The sequence below is a fragment of the Anabrus simplex genome, chromosome 7 (assembly GCF_040414725.1).
Source record: "Anabrus simplex isolate iqAnaSimp1 chromosome 7, ASM4041472v1, whole genome shotgun sequence".
Lineage (NCBI taxonomy): Eukaryota > Metazoa > Arthropoda > Insecta > Orthoptera > Tettigoniidae > Anabrus > Anabrus simplex.
In genome coordinates this window covers 195,111,154-195,136,903 of record NC_090271.1, presented here as the reverse complement: position 1 = coordinate 195,136,903, position 25,750 = coordinate 195,111,154, and the positions used below count along the sequence as shown (strand labels likewise).

General features: G+C 42.9%; 1 protein-coding gene across 2 annotated transcripts in view; it reads right to left on the bottom strand.

Moving 5' to 3' along the window:
• The window catches only part of LOC136877457 (alpha-tocopherol transfer protein-like), a 307,632-nt gene extending 284,107 nt beyond the window's left edge, over positions 1–23,525 (bottom strand). For both annotated transcript variants that reach the window (XM_067151512.2, XM_068228651.1), the window contains exon 1: positions 23,382–23,525. The gene's annotated coding sequence lies outside the window, so the exon portion shown is untranslated. The remainder of the gene's footprint in view (positions 1–23,381) is intronic.
• Positions 23,526–25,750: the final 2,225 nt, after the last annotated feature.

The following is a 25,750-nucleotide window of genomic DNA, read 5'->3' as shown; positions in this document are numbered from 1 at the left end:
AGTGCGATTTGGGAAGAGGGTACGGTTCAGCAAACAAATTGGCTGTAATTTATCTTCAGCGGACGGGGAATCCTAGAATGTTACCTATGGAGACAATCTTCTATCGATGAATCTCAATAGTCTAGTTTTCTCGTGTGAGAGCACATTCTTTATCTCTTGATCCCATATTCTTTTCCTTGAGATTCTATCACTAAGAATTTGTTATGTACCTTATACCGGTCCAATGACATTTTTCTAAAAACAACATTGAACTCACAGTATAGGCTACATAACTTAGCTGGTTTTCACAAACTGGATAAGCTGATCAAAATTTCTAATTAGGGTACATATTATAGCATTAACATATAAAATATAGTCTGCATTTGTCGACCATTTAATAGACACCAAACACGAATACATCAACATCATCAGCATGGAAATTAACACGAACACTATGTACAAAAGCAATTGTATCCGTTATTTGCACGTAAATCCATAATAAAGTCCCGGATTAAGGTTTATTCAGTAACGAGACTTTAAGACTAACCCTGACGGACAAAATTTTGGCCCGTCTCCTAAAACCATACAGTCGAACAAAGCTTCTACAAGTTTAGAATCAAGTAATAATTATAATTATTTCGTGTGGCTATTTCTAGCCGGGTGCAGCCTTTGTAAGGCAGACCCTCCAGTGAGGGTGGGCGGCATCTGCCATGTGTAGGTAACTGCGTGCTATGGCAGAGGTTGCCCAGTCTCTTCGGAAGTCTGCTTTAGAAAGGCCGCTTCGGTCTACCCACAAGCAATTATTATCAGTGAAATTATCCTTGTCCGCCTCTGTGGTGTAATGGTTAGTGTGATTAGCTGCCACCCCGGAAGCCCAGGTTCGATTCCTGGCTCTGTCAAGAAATTTGAAAAGTGATACGAGGGCCGGGACGTGGTCCACTCAGCCTCGGGAGGTCAATTGAGTAGATGGGGGTTCGATTCCCTCCTCAGTCAACCTCTAAGTGGTTTTCCGTGGTTTCCCACTTCTCCAGGCAAATACCGGTATGGTACCTAACTTAAGACCACGGCCAATTCCTTCCCTCTTTTTTGTCTATCCCTTCCAGTCTTTCCATCCCCACAGGACCCCTGTTCAGCACAGCAGGTGAGGCCGCCTGGGCGAGGTACTGGTCCTCCTCTCCAGCTGTATCCCCAGACCCAAAGTCTCCCGCACCAGGACACTGCCCTTGAGGCGGTGGAGGTGTGATCCCTCGCTGAGTCCGAGGGGAAAATGAACCCTGGTGGGTAGAGGTAACCATTTGTAAGTATATAAGATAATATACATATAAGTGATGTTTCGTAAAAAAGAAATTCAACACTAAAATTAAAATTTGATGCGGAAATGTCGTTGCTAGAAAATCATTAATAGGCTACTATTGCAGGGGCAGTCTTTTAATGACATGTTCATGACTCCAATGACCAATTCGGTATAAGAATATCAGGAACTTTACCAATCAACAGCTATCTATATCACCACAATTTTATAGTTTTCATTTTATCCCACCTACGTGCATTTGTTTTTATTAAAATTTGTCAGAAGAGCGCAGTGGAACATCTTCAGTAACACATTTGACCAGAGACCGCACAATCAACAGGATGTAACCGTTATTCTAATGAAGCCGACATACTTAAAGACTGTGCTGCGGGTCAGTATTTCTCCAAAATATTATCACATAGCGGTTTTTGCAGGCGCAACGACGGTATGTTCCTCGCATTCATTATTTCATTAGATTTTATTTTTATTATTTTTAAAATATAATTCGACTCCTATATTGATACAAACTCTATGGATACTCTACAACAATTATACCCATAGGTTCAATTACTTATGAGCTGGAGCTGTACCTTAATTAAGGCCACGGCTATTTCCTTCGTACTCCTAGCTTTTTCCCGTCCCATCGTCGCCATGAGACCCATCTGTGTCGGTGCGAATTATTATTATTATTATTATTATTATTATTATTATTATTATTATTATTATTATTATTATTATTATTCTACCGCTTTTCCCCCACCTGTGGGGTCGCGGGTGCGAACTGCGTCGCACATGTGTATTTAGCCCTGTTTTACGGCCGGATGCCCTTCCAACGCCAACTCTATATGGAGGGATGTAATCAATTTTGCGTGTTTCTGTGGTGGTTGTTAGTGTGGTATGTTGTCTGAATATGATGAGAAGAGTGTTGGGACGGACACATACACCCAGTCCCCGAGCCAGCAGAATTAATCAGAAGCGATTAAAATCCACTACCCGGCCGGGAATAGAACTCGGCACCCTCTGAACCGAAGGCCAGTACGCTGACTATTCAGCTAACGAGTCGGACTATTATTATTATTATTATTATTATTATTATTATTATTATTATTATTATTATTATTGTTGTTGTTGTTATTAATACTGTATATTCCGGCTTCTTGGATGAATGGTCAGCATAGACGCCTTCGGATCAAAGGGGCCCGGATTCGATTCCCAGCCATGTCGGAGATTTAGTCAGGTACGAAAATTTTGTGGAATCGTGATTCTACATATTTCAAGAGGTATCTGATTTTCCGTGTCCTACTGACGGTATAGTCACTTTGAATATCTCCTAGATTTGAACTCATATGCAACATCAAGAAAATCTGTACAAATCTATCTTGCGTAAAAAGATCGCGAAAAAATGGCACGTGGGCTATGCTACCCATTGTTGTGAGAAGTAGTCTCATAAATGAAGCAAACTGACAAGTCCCATGTTGAAAATAACACCAAAAACTAATGTCTCATACCCTAGTTCGTTTAGCGAAAGGATATTCAATTGGCCTACCATCGTCACCGAAAGATTCTTCTATAACATAGCACATGTTGCAACGCTTTTATCGGCATCGCTTTCATTCTCTGAGGATTGTTCAACGCTTGATTCACCAGCACTAAACTCTGATAAATCACTGTCGCTATTTAGTACCGTATTCTCAATACTGCTATCGGGAATAATATGAGCACTTTTATCCTTCAACAACTGACACAATCTACTTGTTACCATGACAGCTAGGCCGCACTCCATGGAATATGTAGCTGGAGTTGATGGCCGTGATCGTTAAGGCGTTGAAGTGTACACGGTCTGAGACCATGGTTAGCCGGTTCGAGTCCCGTTGGTGTAAAAAATTTCACCATCAGAATGTTGGCCGGCAGGGCAGGGCAGGGCAGGGCAGGGCAGGAGAAGTGGTGGTATACCATTTCTAATCACTAAATTGCATGCAAAAAGCCTCGATTATATTTCAAACCTCTCCGCAGTGCTCATATGGAGTAAGAGCATACGACGCTGTTGATGGTGATTCGTCCATCGGATGGGGACGTTAAGTCTTGAGCACCGGGTTTCACCCTCTTCCTTCCTACTACCAAATATCACGTCATTCATTTAATCTCATTAACTTCTCTGATGAGTTTGACGCCAGAAAGAGCATCCGGTCATAAAAACCCTCAACGCCAGATTCTCTCATACCAGAACCCGTAGAGAAACGGGACAAGAGTTGGATAAACAAACATTGGGAGAAAGATTACTCGTAGATGTTCCGTGCAGTACCTTTCTGGATAGGCATATGTCGAAATGGCTCGACGTTCGAGTTTTCGAAAACCCGACATCCGATTTTCGAAGTAGAGAGCAAGTGTCGAGCAGACCTCGACATCTGTCTATTAGGTCATCAGACCAGAGGCTGGTTGGATCCTCAAATAGCACCACCAAAGGTTATGCGGTTATAAGGAAACCCCCAAAACCAATGGCAGCACCAAAATGAGGCTTACTAGGCAAGATGAGGAGTGAGGTAGTTTGCCATTGCTTTCCTCACTGGGTCAGAAAGTACTATTGCAGCACAACTGACCCTATGAGCAGCACCTTTCATAACACTTAGATGCACTAGTCGTGCTCTGAATGTCATTACTCAGCACTACCCATACCCCAGCAACTTCCATATTGTCACAGCCATGGATGTTGACTGGGACTTTGGTGGAAGCTACACTTTACTCTGGCCTGTGCCAAGAGATTGATGCAAAAGTACTGCATCCATCAAGAAATGACAGCAGGCAGGACCTCGACAAATGAGTGGACTATTCAGCCGAAAAGACGGACGCAAAGAGCATAGAGTATGTTTTGTAAATATGTTCATTATTCGGTTTCTCGAGCTGAACTTAAGCTTCCACAAACGACAACAGTTCGAAATGTGGCAGAAGTATTCATACAAATACAAATTCAAAGTCAATTACGAACATGCTTAATGGCGACACGCTGTTGGAGTCATTTGCTGAAGGCTGAATGCTAGAAACGTGTAAAAGATAATGATTAGTGACCCGAGTTCAGGTGTAATATTTCTAGACAATAACACCTGCTACATTATAATCTGTATAATAATTTCATCAGGAGCCGTAGGCCTTGAAAAGTTCTTATGCGTGAAGTATAATAAGTTAGATTGCAGGAAATGAGTGAAATCGTAAATGTTTAGAATTTCAATGAAATCATGATTCCATTATTATTATTATTATTATTATTATTATTATTATTAATATTATTATTATTATTATTATTATTATTATAGATAAGTGGACTTAAGCTGCGCAGATAATAGGATATATTATGTTACGGATAGATTTATAAGTAAGAACAGAAGAAAATCGTCTACTATTATCCCAATATCTGACGAGTGAAAGCAAGAAAGATTAGTTTCAGGAAGTTTCCAGGCTTAATATCCATCATTTGATTAATTTAATGAGTCTTTGCACTTGAAAGAATTATTAATAGAAAGCTCATGTACTTGTAGAGATTTTCCAAGTTCACGGACAAGAGTATAGAGAAGAACGGAAGTCGCCTGTGGCAGGCATGAATGATGATTTCCTCAGCACAGCACGTGTAGCACCATGTTCATGCGTTACGTTACAAGTTTTTTTTTTTTTTTTTTTTTTTTTTTTGCAAGTTGCTTTTACGTCGCACTGACACAGATAGGTCTTATGGCGACGATGGGACGGGAAGGGGCTTGGAGTGGGAAGAAAGCGGCCGTGGCCTTAATTAAGGTACAGCCTGGTGTGAAAATGGGAAATCACGGAAAACCATCTTCAGGGCTGCCGACAGTGGGGTTCGAACCCACTATCTCCCGAATACCGCACACTGGCCGCACTTAAGCGACTGCAGCTATCGAGCAATAGATGCCCCCTAAAAAAATAACTCCGTCAACCCTTTCGCCTTTAATAACACATATTTATGTCCGACTCGTTGGCTGAACGGTCAGCGTACTGGCCTTCGGTTCAGGGGGTCCCGGGTTCGATTCCCGGCCGGGTCGGGGATTTTAACCTTAATTGGTTAATTCCAATGTCACGGGGGATGGATGTATGTGTTCTCTTCATCATCATGTCATCCTCACCACGACGCGCAGGTCACCTACAGGTGTCAAATAGAAAGACCTGCACCTGGCGATCAGAACCCGTCCTGGGATATCCCGGCACTAAAAGCCATACGACATTTCATTCAACACATATTTATAAATGTACGTTAATAAGATCAGAAGCATAGTGGCTGCCTCTGTATCACAAGACCATGGGCAGAGGTAGTCTGAATTTCGAAGACAGAATGAATTCAAACTCGGTCATCGAATTTCAGTTTATCTACTGTCCAATGAAACAAAACTGAACATCGAAATTGGCAAAAAGGCAACCTAAATGTGTCAACTCAAAATGTCTGCAAGACAGTAACTGAGGACGTGACGATTATCAAAAAGGATCATAAAATTCTTATTTTAAGTATAAGTGTGTTGTTCGGGCAGAAAACACAGTCCTCCTCTTAAGATTTTATTTCATCTTTTGTCTATCGTTACAATTGTTCAATCTGCAACAGCTGAAGGTTTTTGGTGCAAATATGGCCCAGTGTGTGCGGCTAAAGAGTTCTCCTTTACCTCACACGACATGAGAGAAGGGTGAAGACATATTTCCGATTTCGCTGTATAAAATAAGACTTACTATCTGCTTTAATTATGTTGTACATAAATTATATTATATTTATGGTTTTGAACATAGATGATAACACAATATATTATAAAGTTTTTCGATTATTAAAGAAAGTGGCTTAATAATAATGTTTTCACTTTTACGTACCTCTACTAGGCCTACTTTTATAGGGACTGCCTGGCCGAGGCCGTAGAGGCGAGCTCTGTTCACTCTGAAGGACGTTGGTTCGATTCCTAGTCAGGAGTTTAAAATGTTAAGAAACGAGATTTCCACTTCCGGAGGTGCAGATGGTCCTGTGGATCACTCAGCCTACACCAAAAATGAGTACCAGGTTAATTCCTGGGAGCAAAGGCGGTCGGGCGTAGAGCTAACCACTCTACCCCACCAGGCGCCGATGTTACGGATTGTGGAAGCCTTTACCTTTCACTCCCCCGCCCCCCCCCCCCGTCCCACCAGCCATCCAGGATCTTCATGGCCTGTACTGAGATTACTTTGTTTTACCTTTGCTTTTTGACTACTTTTATGGCTTTCGGAAAAGTCGACTTAGGAAGATTTGTCCTGCCGGATTTATTTTACGCGGTCGTATATATAGACTACCGACGACAAGAGGCTGGCGTATTTGAGCAACATGAAATACCACTCGACTAAGTCGGGACCCAACACACTAGTTTAGGACGGCAAGGAGAGTGCTCAACGGTCTGAGCCACTCAGCACATTGTGAAGTTTTCTGTTGAGGTACGATTTTCCCTACCAAGTGGTAAATGAACTTTCATGCTTTTCTTTTGTATTAAGTAAAAATAAGGACCTCAAATAGACATGTCCCAAGATGCACAGAATTTTCAATATTTCGCCACCTGTCCAGTTCATTTTTATTTTTTAAAATTTGCCTTTCGTCGCAGTGATACAGGTAATTCTTATGGCGACGATAAGATAGGACAGGGCTACGGCCACGGCCGATTCCTTCCAACTCCTAGGCCTTTCCTATCCCATCGTTGCCATATGACCCATCTGTGTCGGTGCAACGTAAAGCAATTTTTTTTGCTAGGGGCTTTACGTCGCACCGACACAGATAGGTCTTATGGCGACGATGGGATAGGAAAGGCCTAGGAGTTGGAAGGAATCGGCCGTGGCCTTAATTAAGGTACAGCCCCAGCATTTGCCTGGTGTGAAAATGGAAAACACGGAAAACCATCTTCAGGGCTGCCGATAGTGGGATTCGAACCTACTATCTCCCGGATGCAAGCTCACAGCCGCGCGCTTTACGCGCACAGCCAAGTCACCCGGTAAAGCAAATTAAAAGAAAATAATGATGGCAGAATGAGCTTTTGGTTCATAGTAGTTAAAGGGGTTGGACAAGACTGCAATCTGTCTCTCTTAATGCTCATTGTATACACGGATCATTTACTGAAAGGAATGACGTGGAAGGGATGAGTTCAATTGGTTTGAAATGTAGTAAGCAGTTTGGCCTTTGCCACAGACTTGGTCTTAACGGCAGACCGTACTGAAAAGCTTCACTCCAGTATGTGAGAGCTTGACAAAGGTATGCAGAGACTATGATACGAAAATTAACATTTCCAAGGCTATAGAGATGTCGGTAGAGAAGAAACCTAAGATGACTGAATAATAGATAGGGAATACAAAGTTTCAACAGGCGGATCATTTCAAATACTTAGGATGTGTATTATCCCAGGATGGTAGCATACTAAGTGAAAATTAATCAAAGTACAGCAAAGCTAATGAAGTTGCGCTCGCAGATGCGATCAACGGTATTCTGTAGGAAAAGTCAACTGTCGGAGGAAATAAGGCCTGTCTTTATATTGGTCTGTTTTCAGACAGACTTTGCAGTTCGGGAATGAACACTGTGTGAACTCAGGATATCTCTAAGTTGGAAGTTGTTGTTTGAGTCATCAGTCCATAGACTGGTTTGATGCAGCCCTCCATGCCACCCTATCCTGAGCTAACCTTTTCATTTCTGCGTAACTATTGCATCCAACATCTGCTCTAATCTGCTTGTCATATTCATACCTTGGTCTATCCCTACCGTTCTTACCACCTACACTTCCTTCAAAAACTAACTGAACAAGTCCTGGGTGTCTTAAGATGTGTCCTATCATTCTATCTCTTCTTCTCGTCAAATTTAGCCAAATTGACCTCCTCTCACCAATTCGCGATTCGATCTATCCATCTCACCTTCAGCATTCTTCTGTAACACCACATTTCAAAAGCTTCTATTCTCTTTCTTTCTGAGCTAGTTATCGTCCATGTTTCACTTCCATAAAATGCCTCGCTCCACACGAAAGTCTTCAAAAACATCTTTCTAATTCCGATATCAATGTTTGAAGTGAGCAAATTTCATTTCTTAAGAAAGCTCTTCCTTGCTTGTGCTAGTCTGCATTTTATGTCCTCCTTACTTCTGCCATCGTTAGTTAGTTTACTACCCAAGTAACAATATTCATCTTCTTCCTTTAAGACTTCATTTCCTAATCTAATGTTTCAACAGTCATAAAAGTTGCGAGAACTATTGCTGGTAGGCCTACGAATATATGGAAGTATGTCAGAGGTTACTCGAAATGAGGTGGTACAGGCTAAGTTAGGAACGAACTCAATGGACTAAGCTGTACGCAGAAGTCGTGTAAGGGGAATGGAGGAGTATAGATGAAATTGGGAGATTAACCGACTCAGCCATGGAGGGTATGAGAAGAGGGGAGAGACCAAGGTGACGATGATTGCACCCAGTATTTAATGATGAGAGGGATGCAATACCGAGTCATTTTCAAATAGAGGCGGTCAGTTAACTCAGAGGCTTGCAAGTTAAACACTGAAGGGTATAAAAGTCTATAATAAAGATATATGCCGTCACATTAAGCCTAAAGGGAGTATTTCAGTGTATTTCAATGGTCCGTTTCTTTCGACTATAGTAATGTTTATGGGTCACTCTACCTACTTCCTCAACAAAGTAGCCGTGTCTTATTTAGAAAGATGAAAAACACTAATAAATTATGCTGTATCTCAAACGTTACTGAAATCTTGTGCGAATTAACTGTGTCATCTTTTCCTTAATATTGTAATATTAACTCTCAGATATAACTAAGCAAGTGCAATTAGTTTCAATACATAACACGAAAACAGTAAGTTTTTTTTTAAAAAAGGAGATGCAATCTGTAATTTACAAAATTGGTCAGTTGCCAAACATTTAAAAATATTTTGGATTAGGACGGCAGAATAGGCCTATTATGTATGTACGTATTCAAATATGTAAAAAAAGGACACAATTTAAAGAAAGAAAGCCGCTTTACTGACCCCCCTGTGGGTGGGGGCGGTAGAATAACACCCACGGTATCCCCTGCCTGTCGTAAGAGGCGAATAAAAGGGGCCTCAGGGACTCTGAATTTTGGAGCGTGGGTTGGCGACCACGGGGCCTTTAGCTGAGTGCTGGCATTTCTTTCACTTACTTGTGCCAGGCTCCTCACCTTCATCTATCCTATCCGACCTCCCTTGGTCAACTTTTGTTCTTTTCTGACCCCGACGCTATTAGGTTTGCGAGGGCTAGGGAGTCTTTCCTTTTCACGCCCTTCGTGGCCCTTGTCTTCCTTTGGCCGATATCTTCATTTTTCGAAGTGTCGGATCCCTTCCTTTTTTACCTCTGATTAGTGTTATATAAAGGATGGTTACCTAGTTGTACTTCCTCTTAAAACAATAATCACCACCACCACCACCACCACCGCTTTACTGAAGACGAGGAGGCTAGAACTAAAATTGACTCACGAGAACAAGTCTGGTTAACCTTACGGGCTTGGCAATTTTATGAGGCTTTCATTGCTGCGGTTAACTTTCCAGAACTGCATCTGGAATTAGCACATTGCACATTGCAAAATCGTTATTATGAGGCTATTTGAGCAAGCAAGTCAAAAGAGCAGGCCCATACATACGAAAGGAACAAGTGCCCTAATGATATGTTGATCGTGGGAAAAGTATGCGTACAATACAATCGAAATTTCACGTGGCTTAACATTCTGCGCTCACAAGAGTGGACACGTGCTTACCGCGACAAGTAGCTTGGCATATTCTTCCCACCTCAAGTCTAAAATGGGATACGAAGTGGAGTAGTATATCTTACGTGATAAGATATTATCGCTGACGATGGTATATTTACGTAGTAGATTGTTTTTACCGATATGTGTGAGTGGAAAGTACCTCTGACCTAGAAGACAGTTTGGGGCACGTAGCTGTCAGCTTGTATTCGGGAGATAGTGGATTCGAATCCAACTGTCGGCAGCCCTGAGGATGGTTTTCCGTCGTTTCCCACTAGACTTTGGGTCAGGGGGCACAAGTGGGTAGGAGGACCAGTATCTCGCCCAGGCTGTCTCACCTGCTATGCTGAACAGGGGCCTTGTGTGTGTGTGGTGGTGGTGGGGGGGGGGGTGATGGGAAGAGTGGAACGGATGGACAAGGTAGCGGGAAACAAGCAGCCGTGGCCTTAATTTAGGTACCATCCCGGCATTTGCCTGGAGGAGAAGTGGGAAACCATGGAATACAACTTCGAGAATAGTTGAAGAGGCAATCGAACCCCCTCTATTCAGTTGACCTCCCGAGGCTGATTGGATCTCGTTCCAGCCCTCGTACCACTTTCCAAATGTCGAGACAGAGCTGGGAATCGAACCCGAGCCTCCGAAGGTGGTAAATTATAACACTAACCACTGCACCACAGAGGCGGACATTATTATTACTACTACTATTATTATTATTATTATTATTGGCGTATGGCCTCCGGAGAGGCCTGGTGCGGGTCTTGTTTTCGTAGACAGCCTATTAGGCGACCTGCATGTCTGTGAAGATGAGGACCCTCCCTAGGATGATTTCTAATGCTGACTACGCCACACACACCCAGCCCCCGAGCCATTGGAATTAACCAATTAAGGTTAAAATCCCCGACCCGGCCAGGAATCGAACCCGGGACCCAATGAGCCGAAAGCCGGTACGCTGACCAATCAGCCAACGAGTCGGACCGTATACGGAGTGTTTCCGTGACGATAGAGATTTTCAGGGATGCTGGAGAAGAGTACATGTATCAATGCGAGGTAGAGAACACCGGTCCGGAAATGCCTGAGTCGCATCTTACAATCCAACGTCGTTTCTCCGTAGACTGCTGGTTTGTCATCGCACGTGGGTTCAACACGAAGTGTGCATTCGGGAGGTAGTGATTTCGAACTCCACTGCCGGCAGCCCTGAAGATCGTTTTCCGTGGATTCTCATTTTAACACCAGGCAGATGCTGGGGCTGTGCCTTCATTAAGAATATGGCCCCTAACTTCCCACTCCCACTTCATCGTCGGTGCGACGTAAAGCAGGTTGTAAACATCATAAGGCTCCAACCCACTTTGTACATGCTAATCGATAACATTTTAATCATATGTTCCCGGAAACGTGGATAGAAACAACAGATCCTGGTGCGTCGAAACCTCGTCCGCTTGATCTTACTTGATTTGTTGTTGAGTTCAGGGAATCTTGTCTGCAAGATGCTTGTAGGGACAGAGAGCGAGCTCCTGGCAAGAAGCCTCGCTGTTAGGCCGGCCATACACGTTGCGGCGTACCGGAGAGGTTTACCTGTACAGTTGACCTGCACAGTAAACCTGTACAGGCGACGACCTCATACACGGTACGGTTTGCCCATCAGTTGAACTTATGGCATCGACACGACGATTCCCCAGATTTCTTCAACTTTGGGCCGGTTCTACCACCTACTGGTAAAGTAGCGCGTAATTTTCCCTCCGCGTAAAAGGATGTTTCCGTCCGACCACTCCCAGGTAGCGCTATCGGCAGCATAAATCGTCGTTACCCGGCGCGTAATTTCTCGGCCACTTCGAGGGCCCGATAAGACTTTACCTGCCGGGCAAGTTCTGAGAGCTGAACATTATTAGCTGTATTTCTGGTGATATGCAACTCAAATTAGCTTAGTATACTGAAAAAAGCAGTATACTGTAACAGTGATCGATATTGTATTGCAGGATTTTGAACATTAATGCTTCCCTTTAGTTGCAACGGTCACACCAGCCTCTCGCATCGGTAGCGGAGGGAACACATTTTATACGTCAAGCTTTCGTAAAGAAACTCTAAAAGGATGTAAAATCAAAATCTATATGGAAATCATTTCAAATGGGCTTTAATTTTCTACTTTTTCAGTTTTCGGACACGAGATATATATTACTGTATGTATCCTATCTAACCCAAGCGTTTTCGTAGCGTAATGGTTAACACGTTCGCTTCGTAATACGAAGTGTGCAGGTTCGAGTCTTTATTATGACGAATCTTTTTTATTTCCATTATTAGCGTTGTGTTAATCTGTATGCCTCTTTTCATACGTTCTTATCACAATATTATTTCTACTAGGAAAATTGCTTTATATGTATGCTACCTATAGCAAGTGATGTTATGATTAATAGCACATAGGACTGTCGCCCAGGTAGCAGATTCCCTATTAGTTGTTTACATAGGCTTGTAAATTATTTCGAAGAAATTGGAAATTATTCCATTCCCGAATTCCTCTTCCTATGAATGGATATTCATCCCGATTAGTTCTTTACATTTACAGTACCTTCCAACTTTATCTTCATAAAGTTAAAAATTAAAATGAAATGCTTTATCAATAAATGGAAGCATCTGGAACTAAACGAGGTCACAGAACTAGTTGCAAATAGAGCATCGCGGAGATACTTAATCAATTCACAGAAGCCTGCAGATAGAATGCTCAAAGGCAATAAGTCCGTAAAGAAGATGTGTGTGTATACGTATATGGAAGCGCGTAAAAGAGAGTTAAGAACAACGGCAGGGAACGACAATACACTTTAAAATGTAAATTAGAAATACGATGAAAACCTGCGTACCTTCTATTACGGAGCGAGCGACTTGACCAGTCTACTACGAGAATACCTTTCAAAAAGCTTGGCTTGCATGACAGGTTATAACTGGCGTAAGAAAATGTAATCTCGAGATTTTAATCCCAATTAGGTATTGATATTGAAGATCATAGATTAAAATCACGAAAGCTTGACATGAATCGTTGTCCATAACTCTTAAGACTCCCCTTATTAGGCTTTTTGGTGATAATCAGCAGACGCAAGCACAGGGAAATAAGACAATCGAAATGGGTTTCATGCATCTGACGATAGATAGCACCACACTCGAAAGCGAGAAATCACTGAAAATCAGTCTAGCCAACCTCGTATATCGGTGTCTAGCTCCGGGTAGCTACCTAGCGCTTGCACGGAGGTGGTTGGACGCAAGCCAAAGTACCAGCCGATTTACACCTCCAGGTAGTTTACCTCCCGGGCAGCTGCCAGCCACTTTACCAGCAGATGGTAGAACCGGCCCCTAGTCAATAATTTTATATAAGCGGCGTCTCTCAGTACACGATTATGATATTCCTTGCTCTTCACACGCCATACACAAGGTTCAGATTTGTACAACTCGATAAACTCCTCTAAAACTTGAGTTCGCTTACGGTTTGACATGTTTCGTATAGTATTCTATCAAAACAAAACAAAAAATCACCGGTAACCAAAAAGAAATTACAAAACAAAACAAACCGAGTGGTTTTGTAAAAAAAAAAAAAAAAAAAAAAAAACAGAACGCATGACCCTCTTCCTACACTTGCCCTGCTTCAACTGAGCTGAAACCTGTGCAGGTCTTGGGTGAATCACACAGACGTGCAGTTATGTTCAATTGCGCAGGTAACTGAATTGTTTTTCGATTCTTCCTGGCTCGCCTGTACAGGTCTGGCCACCTGTGCAAGTTCATCGAACGTAGGTGCCATCCACGCTCCGGTTTACCTACGCAGGTCAACTGTACAGGTAAATCTTTCCGGTACGCCGCAACGTGTATGGCCGGCCTTAGTGACATATTAGAACAACGCCAGAGATGTTGCGACCTGATACGTCAGAACTTACTGCGATGTTGTCCCGATGATGGGACGCTATTTTGAACAGTTGCTGTACACGCATGCACAGAAATGGTGTCGCGTTATAAACTAAGCAAGACGTCCCCCACCTCCTCGCTTAACGCAATGCTGCAGGTAGACAGCTTGCTACAAGGCTGTTGTGACTGAAATGGCCACAGTGGCGGATGTATAGCAATACACACACTGTGCCTTCAGCACTACCCCTTGACTACCTTCCCCTGCTTGTCGGTGCTAGAGTGGCTTCAACACTAACCCTTCACTCCCACCCCTCCTTTCCAGTACTGGAGTGGGGCAGTGTTGATTGTTTATGTCGGGACACCATTTCTGTGCATGCGTGTACGTGTCTTCGTAGATTGTGCATGCAGCAGAGCTAATGAAATGTATTACATCTCCACATAAAAATTATTCTTTTTATATCCCACGTTCAAAAGTATCCCAAAACAAACTTGGTTTATACTCAGCGATTGAGACGTTTCCCAGCCGGAGTCTCTATCTCAAAGTGATACATGTACCCTTGTCCACCCTTCCTCAAAGTCTGTCATCATCACGAAATACCCTGTGTGGATTTCGAAACGAATACCTGAAACATTTTCGCCCCCGTAACGTACAGTATTTTATTTCACACTATGTTCACTTTGAAATGTTTTTTTTTTTTTTAAATAATATCAAGATTAACACATTATGTTCAGTTCAGAGCTCACCAGTCAAACAGACGCCATCAATGAAAGAATCTATATCATTCAACAATCAGTCGATAGGTGTATTGACTCAACTACATAACGCAGTGTAGCCATTTGGTAAGTACCTAAGTAACTGTTTTTACGCGCATTGAAAAATGTATCTGTTGGTACGTTTTTATGCTGGTAGAAGCTGAGTGCGGTAAGCAATTACAGTGTCAAAGTTCCAATTCTCATTATTGTGAAGAACGTAAACATTTGAAATTCTACATTGATCGATTTTGTTTACATTCACCACTGACCTGCAATTAGGGCTATCGCCCAGGTGGTAGATTCCCTATGAGTTCTTTAGCTAGTCTTTTCCTGAATGGACCGGGCGAGTTGGCCGTGCGGTTAAGGGCGCGCAGCTGTGAGCTCGCATCCGGGAGATAGTAGGTTCGAATCCCACTGTCGGCAGCCCCTGTTTCCCATTTTCACACCAGGCAAATGCCGGGACTGTACCTTACTTAAGGCCACGGCCGCTTCCTACCCATTCCTAGGCCTTTCTGTCCCATCGTCGCCATAAGACCTATCTGTGTCGGTGCGACGTAAAGCAAGTAAAAAAAAAAAAATCCTGAATCGTTTCAAAGAAGATGGAAATTTATCGAACATCCCTCTTGGTAAACATTTCTAGTCCCTAAATCCCCTTCCTTCAAAACAAATGTTCTCTTGAATTCCAACTTTATCTGCATGTTGTGATCTTTCCTACTTTAAAAAATTCCACTGAAGCTTATTCGTCTACTAATGTCATTGCACCCCATCTCTCCACTGAAAGCTCGAAACATACTGCTTAGTCGAGCAGCTCGTCTCCTTACTCCCAAGACTTCCTATCTCAAACTTCGCAACATTTTCGTAACACTACTTTTTCGTCGGAAAGAACAAATCACGCTGCTATCCTTAGGATCTCTCCCAGTTATAATCGAGTAATCATGGTGTGGGTCCCATACATTGGAATCATACTATAATCTGTTTTTAAAAAAATGCTCTAGGCCTAAGTCGCACCGACAGATTGGTCTTATGGCGATGATGGAATAGGAAATGGCTAGGAGCGGGAAAGAAACGTCTGTGGCCTTAATTAAGGTACAGCCTCAGCATTAGCCTGGTATGAAAGTGAGAAACTACGAAAATCCATCTTCAGGGATGTCGACAGTGGGGTTCCAACCAGTTCGGTTCTTACCAGCGACATATAGAATACGCCCTCTCGTTACATCATTACTACAACCCCTACATACTCTCATTTATAACACTGTTAAAAGATCACCCCAACGAATCATAGCCACCTGCAAAGTTGTTTAGATTTTGGGAAAAATCTTTAAAATAACCAACTTCTACGTATATCTGTACCAGAATAAAAAAAGCGAAATCATCTGTTTTTCTTTCGGGATTAGCTAGAAGAAATGGAGTAGATTCTCGCTGCTTTCACCACTCGAATTTGTCTATTAGTTACATGGTATAGGACAGGCTTCAACAAACTTTATGTGCGTGAGCCCCCCTCAGCATGTCCAAAAATCCCCTTGCCTCTGAACATAATATTTAATTCAGCACATAGAAGACAGAATTTTGTAATGTTATCATGGTACATTTTATTCGTATAACGTAGACCTAAGAGAGAGAGAGAGAGAGAGAGAACCCACTTAAGATAGCTGCCCTAATACTAGAGAAACCACAAAGGATCAGCATTCTGATTATTCCGTAAGGATAATAGAGAACAGCATTTAATGAATTTTCATTGGAATTTTTTAAATGTTGCAATATTTATTAATTTTCGAGCAGCTACCCCCCTGATGGGGTTCTATAAATTCAAATAACTTTTAAGTAAGAGGCTACAGATAATTTTGTACTATTTGGAATGAGTCTCTGAAAATCGCAGTTGACATTTCTTGAAGAACAGTAGTAGGTATTCGAAATCTTTTGAGAATATTCACAGAGAAATTTGTGATTGTACCGCGCGCCCATGCAGCATACCAATAACTTCCCAGTTCTTAATTTTTATACCTGTGTCTCCAGTCACGAAAGCAAGGCTCACGGTGCCTTTTCTTTTCTGTATCAACTTTTTTGGTCTGCTTTTCATCTCGCTCAGATCTGACTGTTGGATCGATAATGACGCCTTTGCTAGATTTCCTATCAATGACTATTAGCAAATTTAAGAGTTACTAATAACTCAGTCCTCTGCTAACTTGTACCACCAATTGGCCAAGTTAAAAGTTACAATCATGAAATTCCAGGGATCGTTCATATAACGCGTTTTCACAAATAATTTTGCTCTTTAGGTACTTACAACTCACATCATTATCGTGGACACCTTCGATTATCGTCGCGGCCCCCCAGGGTCCGCAGACGACAGTTTGGGAACGGCTGGTATAGGAAATGAACTGCCCCTCAAAATTCAAGGCCAAGGTTCGTCTGATGACATAACAGTGCTTAATTGCGGCAGCATGGTGAAACTCGAAATGCTGCTGTTATTTCCATACCATCTGAACATATTCATGAAATACAAATAAGAACAAGATTGTGCGTCTAGGGAAGAAAACGTGACAGAAGAATGGTTAAGGTAGGGAAAGACCGATGTGTATATGGAACCGTAAGGAAAAATATAAATATAAAAATCTAGAGGAAGTAAGAAGAGAAATGAGAGAACATGGAAGCAATATGATAAATTAATAGTAAATTTTACTATTTTAAGGTGCTGAAGTTGTTATGAAGGGAACGAAGTGGCATGGAAACCAGCGTCAAAGCACTGTATTGTATACTAATTTAATAGCAATAACCTACATACAGAGATGCACTTTGATATTTACGAATGATATGTATTTTACATGCTAGGGACAGATGGGCGTTCCCGCCTGATTTATTGACGGATAGTGTGGCTTACATAACACAGCGTCATCGTTTGAAATTCTTGCAGAAAGGAAATGTACCTCCAAATTCAAAACTGTAAAATAGTGGCCTGGGTCCAACGATAAATGTCTAGTTTCCTTTCGAAATTTAGATTCTGATGATCTGTTTGATGAAGTTTAGAGATCCATTATTTAAATGTCTTTCATCTGAAAACGAAGTTGGATTGCGGTTCTAGAATATATCCCAACAGTAATAATTTGGAAGATTGAATACCGAAGAAGGTACAAATTTTATCGATATGCTGTATGTAAAAGACCAAGGCTTTGCACGTTAACGTCCGTTTACGGAGTTCTATCAGGCAATAGTTAACAATGTTTGTCATTCGAAAGGTCTGGCAGAGAGGATTTCTACAGCATCAAAATAGTAGTTATCTCGGAAACCCCAACGGAAAAGTGGAAAACATCTTAACCGCTGAAAATATGAAGATGTTTTTTCTTAAATTCGTTCTTCGGCCCACTAGAAATATTGTTAATACGTAAATCCCGTGAACTTTACAGCGAACTTTCCTAAAATATATCATGAATAAATAATGGTTGATTTGAAGGAAGCTACTAAAACTACTCCCTCTGTTGTCAGTTGGCTGCAGAGCCGAGCCATTACCAAAGAAGGCCTTGCCGAGTAACATAATATCAATGCTTGTAACGTAGCGTTGCGTGATTGCGACGCAAGATGAAGTGTTAGAACATCAAGCAGTCAGTGTGGTTCGCTGTGCTTAGAGGAGGACATGATTTGCATGCGTTTCAGTTTAAAGAGCTAATGGTCAGCGTAGTGACCTTTGGTTCACAGGGCCCGGTGTTCGATTCCTGGGCGGGTCGAGTAATTTAAATTGTTTAACCCTCGAACTGGCAAACGCCTGAACAGGCGATTCATCCGTTTCTCCAGTGGCAGCGCCTAATATCAGGCGTTTGGACAGGATTTCTATTTTATCGCATTAATCTAACTGTTAGTGATTGAAATATGCTACTACTACTACTACTACTACTACTAATAATAATAATCATAATAATATTTTGTCCCACTAACTACTTTGGCGGTTTTTGGAGACGCCGATGTGCCGTAATTTTGCCGTTCAGGAGTCTTTTTACGTGTCAGTAAATCTACCGACACGAGGCTGACGTATTTGGTCTCCTTCAAATACAACAGAACCGAGCCAGGATGGAACCTGCCAGGTTGGGGCCAGAAAACCAGCGCCTCAACCGATTGAGCCACTCAGCCCAACAGAAAGGTTTATACTTGCGTGTCAATCGATTAGCGTTTATCGGTAAATAGTTCATACATTGGCATATTGTACTGATGATATGTAAAACGATAACAAATAAGCTCAATCTACTGTCTTGCGCTAGCAGCTGGGAAATCCCTCGCTGGCACATTTAGTCGCTAGTTTTCCTTCTGATAAATCGAAGTGTTTATATGCACTCTTATGAGTTTTTTTATTGCTATTTGCTTTATGTCGCACCGACAGATAGGTCATATGGTGACGATGGGATAGGGAAGGCCTAGAAATGGGAAGGAAGCGGTCGTGGCCTTCACTAAGGTACAGCCCCAGCATTTGCCTGGCGTGAAAATGGGAAACCACGGAAAAGCACCCGCAGGGCTGCTGACAGTGGGGTTTGAACTATCTCCCGGATGCAAGCTCACGGTGGCGCACCCTTAACCGCACAGCCAACTCGCCCGATACTCATAAGTAATATCCGGTAATATCAAAATATTTCTAGGGAAGTGCATTTACCATGCCACCTGTTCCAGGCCGACTAGAAGGTACTGAAAGCAAATATTTTCCAATCTTTTAGATATGGCATTATTTAATGCATACGTACTGTAACTGAAGAACTCCGATAAGCCTTTACCAAGACGAGACTTCATGGCCAGTATTGTTAGAGGGTTCGTAAATGAACCCATCCCAATTCCTACACCAGTTGTCGGACCAGCAGATCATGGAGGATGCCCATCTCATGTCCTCCAAAACTTGCCACAGAATAACAATCGCCTGTGTGCTGTCTGCTTGGAAGGAAAGAAGACGAAGGGGAAGACTACAAACTGGCACCCAGGGTGTAATGGTGGGATTCACCAGGGCTGTTATCATAAACTAGTACACTTCTTAAGGCCCGACAATCGTGGAGGAAACAGGAAGACCCACCCAAGCAACTCTGAGTGAAGCGCCGGTAGCGTAGCCAGGATCTGCCGATGGGGTGGGGTTGTCTGTCTGTTAGGTCATCAGCCCAGAGGCTGGTTGGATCCTCAAATAGCACCACCAAAGGTTATGCGGTTATAAGGAAACCCCAAAAACCAATGGCAGCACCAAAATGAGGCGTACTAGGCAAGATGAGGAGTGAGGTAGTTTGCCATTGCTTTCCTCACTGGGTCAGAAAGTACTATTGCAGCACGACTGACCCTATGAGCAGCACCTTTCGTAACACTCAGATGCACTAGTCATGCTCTGAATGTCATTACCCATACCCCAGCAACTTCCATGTTGTCACAGCCATGGATGTTGACTGGGACTTCGGTGGAAGCTACACTTTGCTCTGGCCTCTGCCAAGAGATGGATGCAAAAGTACTGTATCCATCAAGAAATGACAGCAGGCAGAGGGGTGGGGTTATAGTTACAAAATTATGATAGAACACAATGAAGGTGCGTGAGTGGTGCGTGCATGCATGGCTTATCATTGCGCCTATAAGGACACTGACAAGTGAATTATGTTGATATTCAGATCGCAGTACTCTACAAAATCTTACATTAAAATACAGAACAAGAACAATATGATCAAGGTCAACAGTTTTACAGCGGATGGTACGTTCAGTTTACGATCTAAAATCCAACTTTCGAGGCTTCTTAGAAAACAGATTCAACACATCTGTTGGTTCTACAATTATGTCTCTTAATGTTTATTTAAGTTATTGTTAGTTTGTTTATTTTTTTAATTGTAAAATGTCCATGGGGGAGGGGGATTCTAACGCTCCAATAACCTCCTGGCTATGCCCCTATGTGGGTGTACAATTGTTTTATGTATACACAGGTTTTAATTGAGAACAGTGCAATAAACCATACGAATATTTGTATTTGCTATAAAATGGAGCTCCTTTCGTATACCGGTATCTCATTTTTTTAAATTTCGCCTAAAATTAAACATGTTACATACAGTGAAAGTTTTTCAAACATAAATACTTCAGAAAAAGTCAATAGTTTTTTAGAAGATAAAAAAAACCAGTTTTAGTAGCATCGTCATCTTATTCCTTGGAATTTTTTGAATAAAATGATGTATGGCTTTTGGTGCCGGGAGTGTCCGAGGACATGTTCATCTCGCCAGGTGCGGGTCTTTTGATTTGAGTCCCGTAGGCGACCTGCGCGTCGTGATGAGAATGAAATGATGATTAAGACGACACATACACCCAGCCCCCGTACCAGGGGAATTAACCAACGATGGTTAAAATTCCCGACACTGCCGGGAATCGAACCCGGGACCCCTCTGACCAAAGGCCAGCACGCTAACTATTTAGCCATGGAGCCGGACAAATGATGTACTGTTTTGTGGATAAATGACTTGTGAATGATTTTTGGCAGAATTTATACTTCGAGTCTGCAATGCCGGTAGAATATCCTTGTCACTACAGGATAATTTAAATGAACGCCAGTTCGAGGGTTAATTTCCTTGGCTCGAGGACTGGGTGTCTGTGCTGTTCCCAACGTCCCTGCAACTCATACACTACACTACACATAACATTACCCTCCACCACAATAACACGCAGGCTGCCATATACAGCAGATGCCGCCCACCTTCGTCGGAGGGTCTGCCTTACAAGGGCTGCACCAGGCTAGCAGTAGTCACACGAAATTCATCATCATCATCATCATCAGCTGTTTACCCTCCAGGTTCGGTTTTTCCCTCGGACTTAGCGAGGGATCCCACCTCTACCGCCTCAAGGGCAGTGTCCTGGAGCTTCAGACTCTTGGTCGGGGGATACAACTGGGGAGTATGACCAGTACCTCGCCCAGGCGGCCTCACCTGCTATGCTGAACAGGGGCCTTGTGGAGGGATGGGACGATTGGAAGGGATAGGCAAGGAAGAGGGAAGGAAGCGGCCGTGGCCTTAAGTTAGGTACCATCCCGGCATTCGCCTGGAGGAGAAGTGGGAAACCACGGAAAACCACTTCCAGGATGGCTGAGGTGGGAATCGAACCCACCTCTACTCAGTTGACCTCCCGAGGCTGAGTGGACCCCGTTCCAGCCCTCGTACCACTTTTCAAATTTCGTGGCAGAGCCGGGAATCGAACCCGGGCCTCCGGGGGTGGCAGCTAATCACGCTAACCACTACACTACAGAGGCGGACCACACGAAATTATTATAACAAAATGCCAAAACCCATAAAGCATGTGTAAATACTATACATTTAAAAAAAAACACACAACCACTTACACATTTTCGCTTTTGAGTTTAAAAGACCGCCAGAAACATTTTTTTTCTAGAACCCGTTGTATTCTTCCATGCAACGGGCTTTATTGATTGATTGATTGATTGATTGATTGATTGATTGATTGATTGATATGACATTATAAATAATATTTCATATTATTTACTTCAAACCCTATTATGCAGACTACTATTGAGTGAGTATCATTACCGAAGTTGTGCTACTATGAGCTTTCAAGTCATATGTAAACTATCTTTTTGTCGAAATAAGCGCAGAATACAAGTTTAGAAATGAAGAAAATTGTTACGAAGAGGTATAGAGCCTCTCAGTCAGAGATGGAGGAAAGGAAAACAGAAGTGCAAGTGAAATAGTATTGAAAATTCATTAATTTACATCTCAGAATTATAAAAATAGGAAGAAGAAAATCACCCTTCTCCTTTCGCAAGTCTTTATTTTCGTGTGTATCTTAAGTGTTCAGCCCGGAGGCTGGTTTGATCCTCAACAGTTCCAACATCAGCTGTCATAGACGGCCTAGGTATCACTGAAGAAGTGTACTAGGGAAATGAGAAGTGATGTAGTTTCCCGTTGCTTTCTTCACTGAGCCAGAAGTTGCTATTACATATCAGTCTGTCAAGCCCACTAAAATGAAGGCACCAACTGACCCTATAAGCAATATTTTCACACCGTCCATGACAGGGACTTGATTTCCTTACGTGAATAAAAAGAAGAGTTAATAGAATGAATTTGTTTCTAATTCAAACAAAGAAAATTCACAAAAACAATCGAACAAACCCTTTTTATTCTTACTTGGTTTTTGATATAGTCATCATAGTCCCGGGATCACCATTTTACGTGCAATCTGAACTACAAGCGTAAGACTTTTCAATTTAAGAAAAACAAAACCCTTCATGTATTACCTGGGATTTGAACCACCAAACATAATCCTTCAGTCCTTAAAATCAAAGGCGAGCAAACTTGCAATTTTATGGGACTGACATTCGTGATAGACTATGGGGATCCACAGGATTACATAGAATCCCAACAACGCCCTTAAGATAATCTTGTTCTAATTCGTTGACCGCCGTATTTCCCACGCCCTGATGGGGTCGCGGATATGATCTGTATAACACATGTGGACTTGGTCGGATACCCTTCCTAGCGCAAGCCTTCGCCTATTACGTGTTCCTATGGCGGCTGTTAGTGCATAAATGAAGAAATGTGCTCAACTGAACACGTATACTTATGTACCCGAAACAGAAAAATTAACCAGACGCGACTAAAATCCCCGGTTAGGGACTCACTGAATTGAAGGTCAATATTCTGACCATTGAGCCAAGGAATTGGACAACATACGCAGTAAAAATTAAATTCCTATCTAAATAACTAAGAAACACAGACGCAATTCTTTAAATGGACCTTAGTACTCACCAAGTAGAGCAGATGAATTCGACGTCTGTCTCTTATCTTGCTGAGAACGAGCGTGTCCCGCTGTCACTGAAGCACACTAAGCTACGCCCGACCGTACACACGAGAGGCCAGCAGAGAACTAACAATCGAGTCACGGCCAGCGAAGTACCAGCGACCGCTCCAATACGCGCATGCTCCTCCCACTCTCCCAGCACAAAGGTATGATGAGTTCCTAAATATTGGTTCATGATTGCAAGACGGGAAATATTAAGCCCCGCAACATTATAACCGAGTTCTGTGTACAAAGGGTGAGTATATTTCCATTACGATGATCACAGGTAACATGAAGGTCAAAGCAGGTTTACCCACTCTTTCTTCTTGAGACTAAAGCTGGTTGTAAATTTCCCGCTATGCAGTTCGGAGGTTTCTTGTTTATTTTCTCCTGATTGTCTCCTACTGTGGCCGTGATAGCTGAATGCTGGCCACGTATCCAGCTCCATGGCTGAGTGGTCGGCTACGTGGCCTTAGGTCCTCGGGGGTCCCGGTTAGATTCGTGACTGGATTGAGGAACTTCAGTCGTAAATGGTTAATTCTCTTGGCTCGGGGACTGGGTTTTTGAGCTATTCCGAACACATCATCCACCACATTAACACGTACTTCCCTACACACGGCAGACATTTCCTATACATCCACCATCTGTCTGGCTGCACCAAACTAACGATTGCCACGCGATATCAATACTGTTGCACTTGTGGTAAGGGATTGATTTCCGGTTCTGGTAGGAATGTTATACTGGTATTAACAGCTTGGACCGGGTGAGTTGGCCGTGTGGTTAGGGGCGCGCAGCTGTGAGATTGCATTCGGAAGACAGAGGAGGGTTCGAACCTCACTGTCGGCAGTCCTGAAGAGGTTTCCCGTGGTTCCCCATTTTCAAACCAGGTTAAACCTTAGTTAAGGCCACGGCCGCTTTCTTCCCACTCCTAGCCGTTTCCTATCACATCGTCGCCGTGTCGGTGCGACGTAGGGCAGATTGAAAAAAAAAGCCAACTGCTTGGATTTGGCTGCCGAAAAGTGACGGCCGGTCGGTGTACCCGAGGTATACTAAGCTGGCCTTGGAACTGACGGCACCTGGTAGCTAGCTCGAATCTCGTCTAGAGTATGAATGTGAGCGTGTTGTGTATCATTGCGTATCTCGTCTTTTAATTTCCCTGTGAGTGGGGATGGTAGAATAACACCCACAGTGTCCCCTGCCTGTCGTAAGATACAACTAAAAGGGGCCCCAGGAGCTCAACTTGCGAGTGTGGGTTGGCAAACATGGGGCCTATAGCTAAGTCCTGGCATTGCTCCCACTTACTTGTGCAAGGATCCTCACTTTAGTCTATCCTAACTGACCTCCCTTGGTCAACTCTTGTTCCTTTCGGACTCCGATGGTATGAGAGCACTCGAAGCCTAGGGATTCTTTCATTTTCACGCCCTTCGTGCCCCTTGTCTCCCTTTGCCGATGCTTTCATAATACGAAGTGTCAGTGTCAGATCCCTTCCATTTTTTCTCTCTGATTGGTGTTATATAGAGGATGGGTGCCTAGCTGTAATTCTACTTAAAATAATAATCATCACCACCACCACCACTCTCACCTTTTAAAGGTTCCATCCAAACTCGGACGTTGGCGAACTATTTTAGTCGGTGCTCCCAGCTAGGCCTGGAGCCACAGATAACGTAAGCTGAGCCGGAGTTATCTTGCAATGGCCAGTTCCTTTCCGCTCCATATCTAGCCCGCATACACCAGCGGGGCCTCCCATCAAAAGTGCTTTCTTCGGATATGGTGTTTCAGCATGGTTACACCATCCTCAGGGTGTTTAATATTATTAGCAAATATAGTGTAGACTAATAATAGGGAGTTAATAATGGCGTGTGGCCTCCGGAGAGGCCTGGTGCAGGTCTTTTGATCTGAATCCCGTAGGCGACCTGCGCGTCGTGATGAGGATGAAATAGTGATGAAGACGGCACATACACTCAGTTCCCGTGCCAGAGGAATCAACCAATTATGGTTAAAATTCCCGAGCCTGCCGGGAATCAAACCCTGGACCCCTGTGACCAAAGCCGCACACGCTAACCATTTAGCCATCGAACTAGCCCTCAGATGTGGATAAAAATCTCTGAGCTGGCCGGGAATCGAACCTGGGGCTTCTGGGTAAGAGGAAGGCACTCTACCCCCAAGTTATTTCAGAATCACCAGTAAAACTGCGAAGAAACGTAATTATTACAATTGTTTCAACGGTCCAGTTTACACACACTCGGGCAGTCCAAATTAGATGACATGCAAAGATTTAATCATAACCTAAATAATATGCAAAGTGGTTTTTTTTTGCTAGTTGTTTTACGTCGCACCG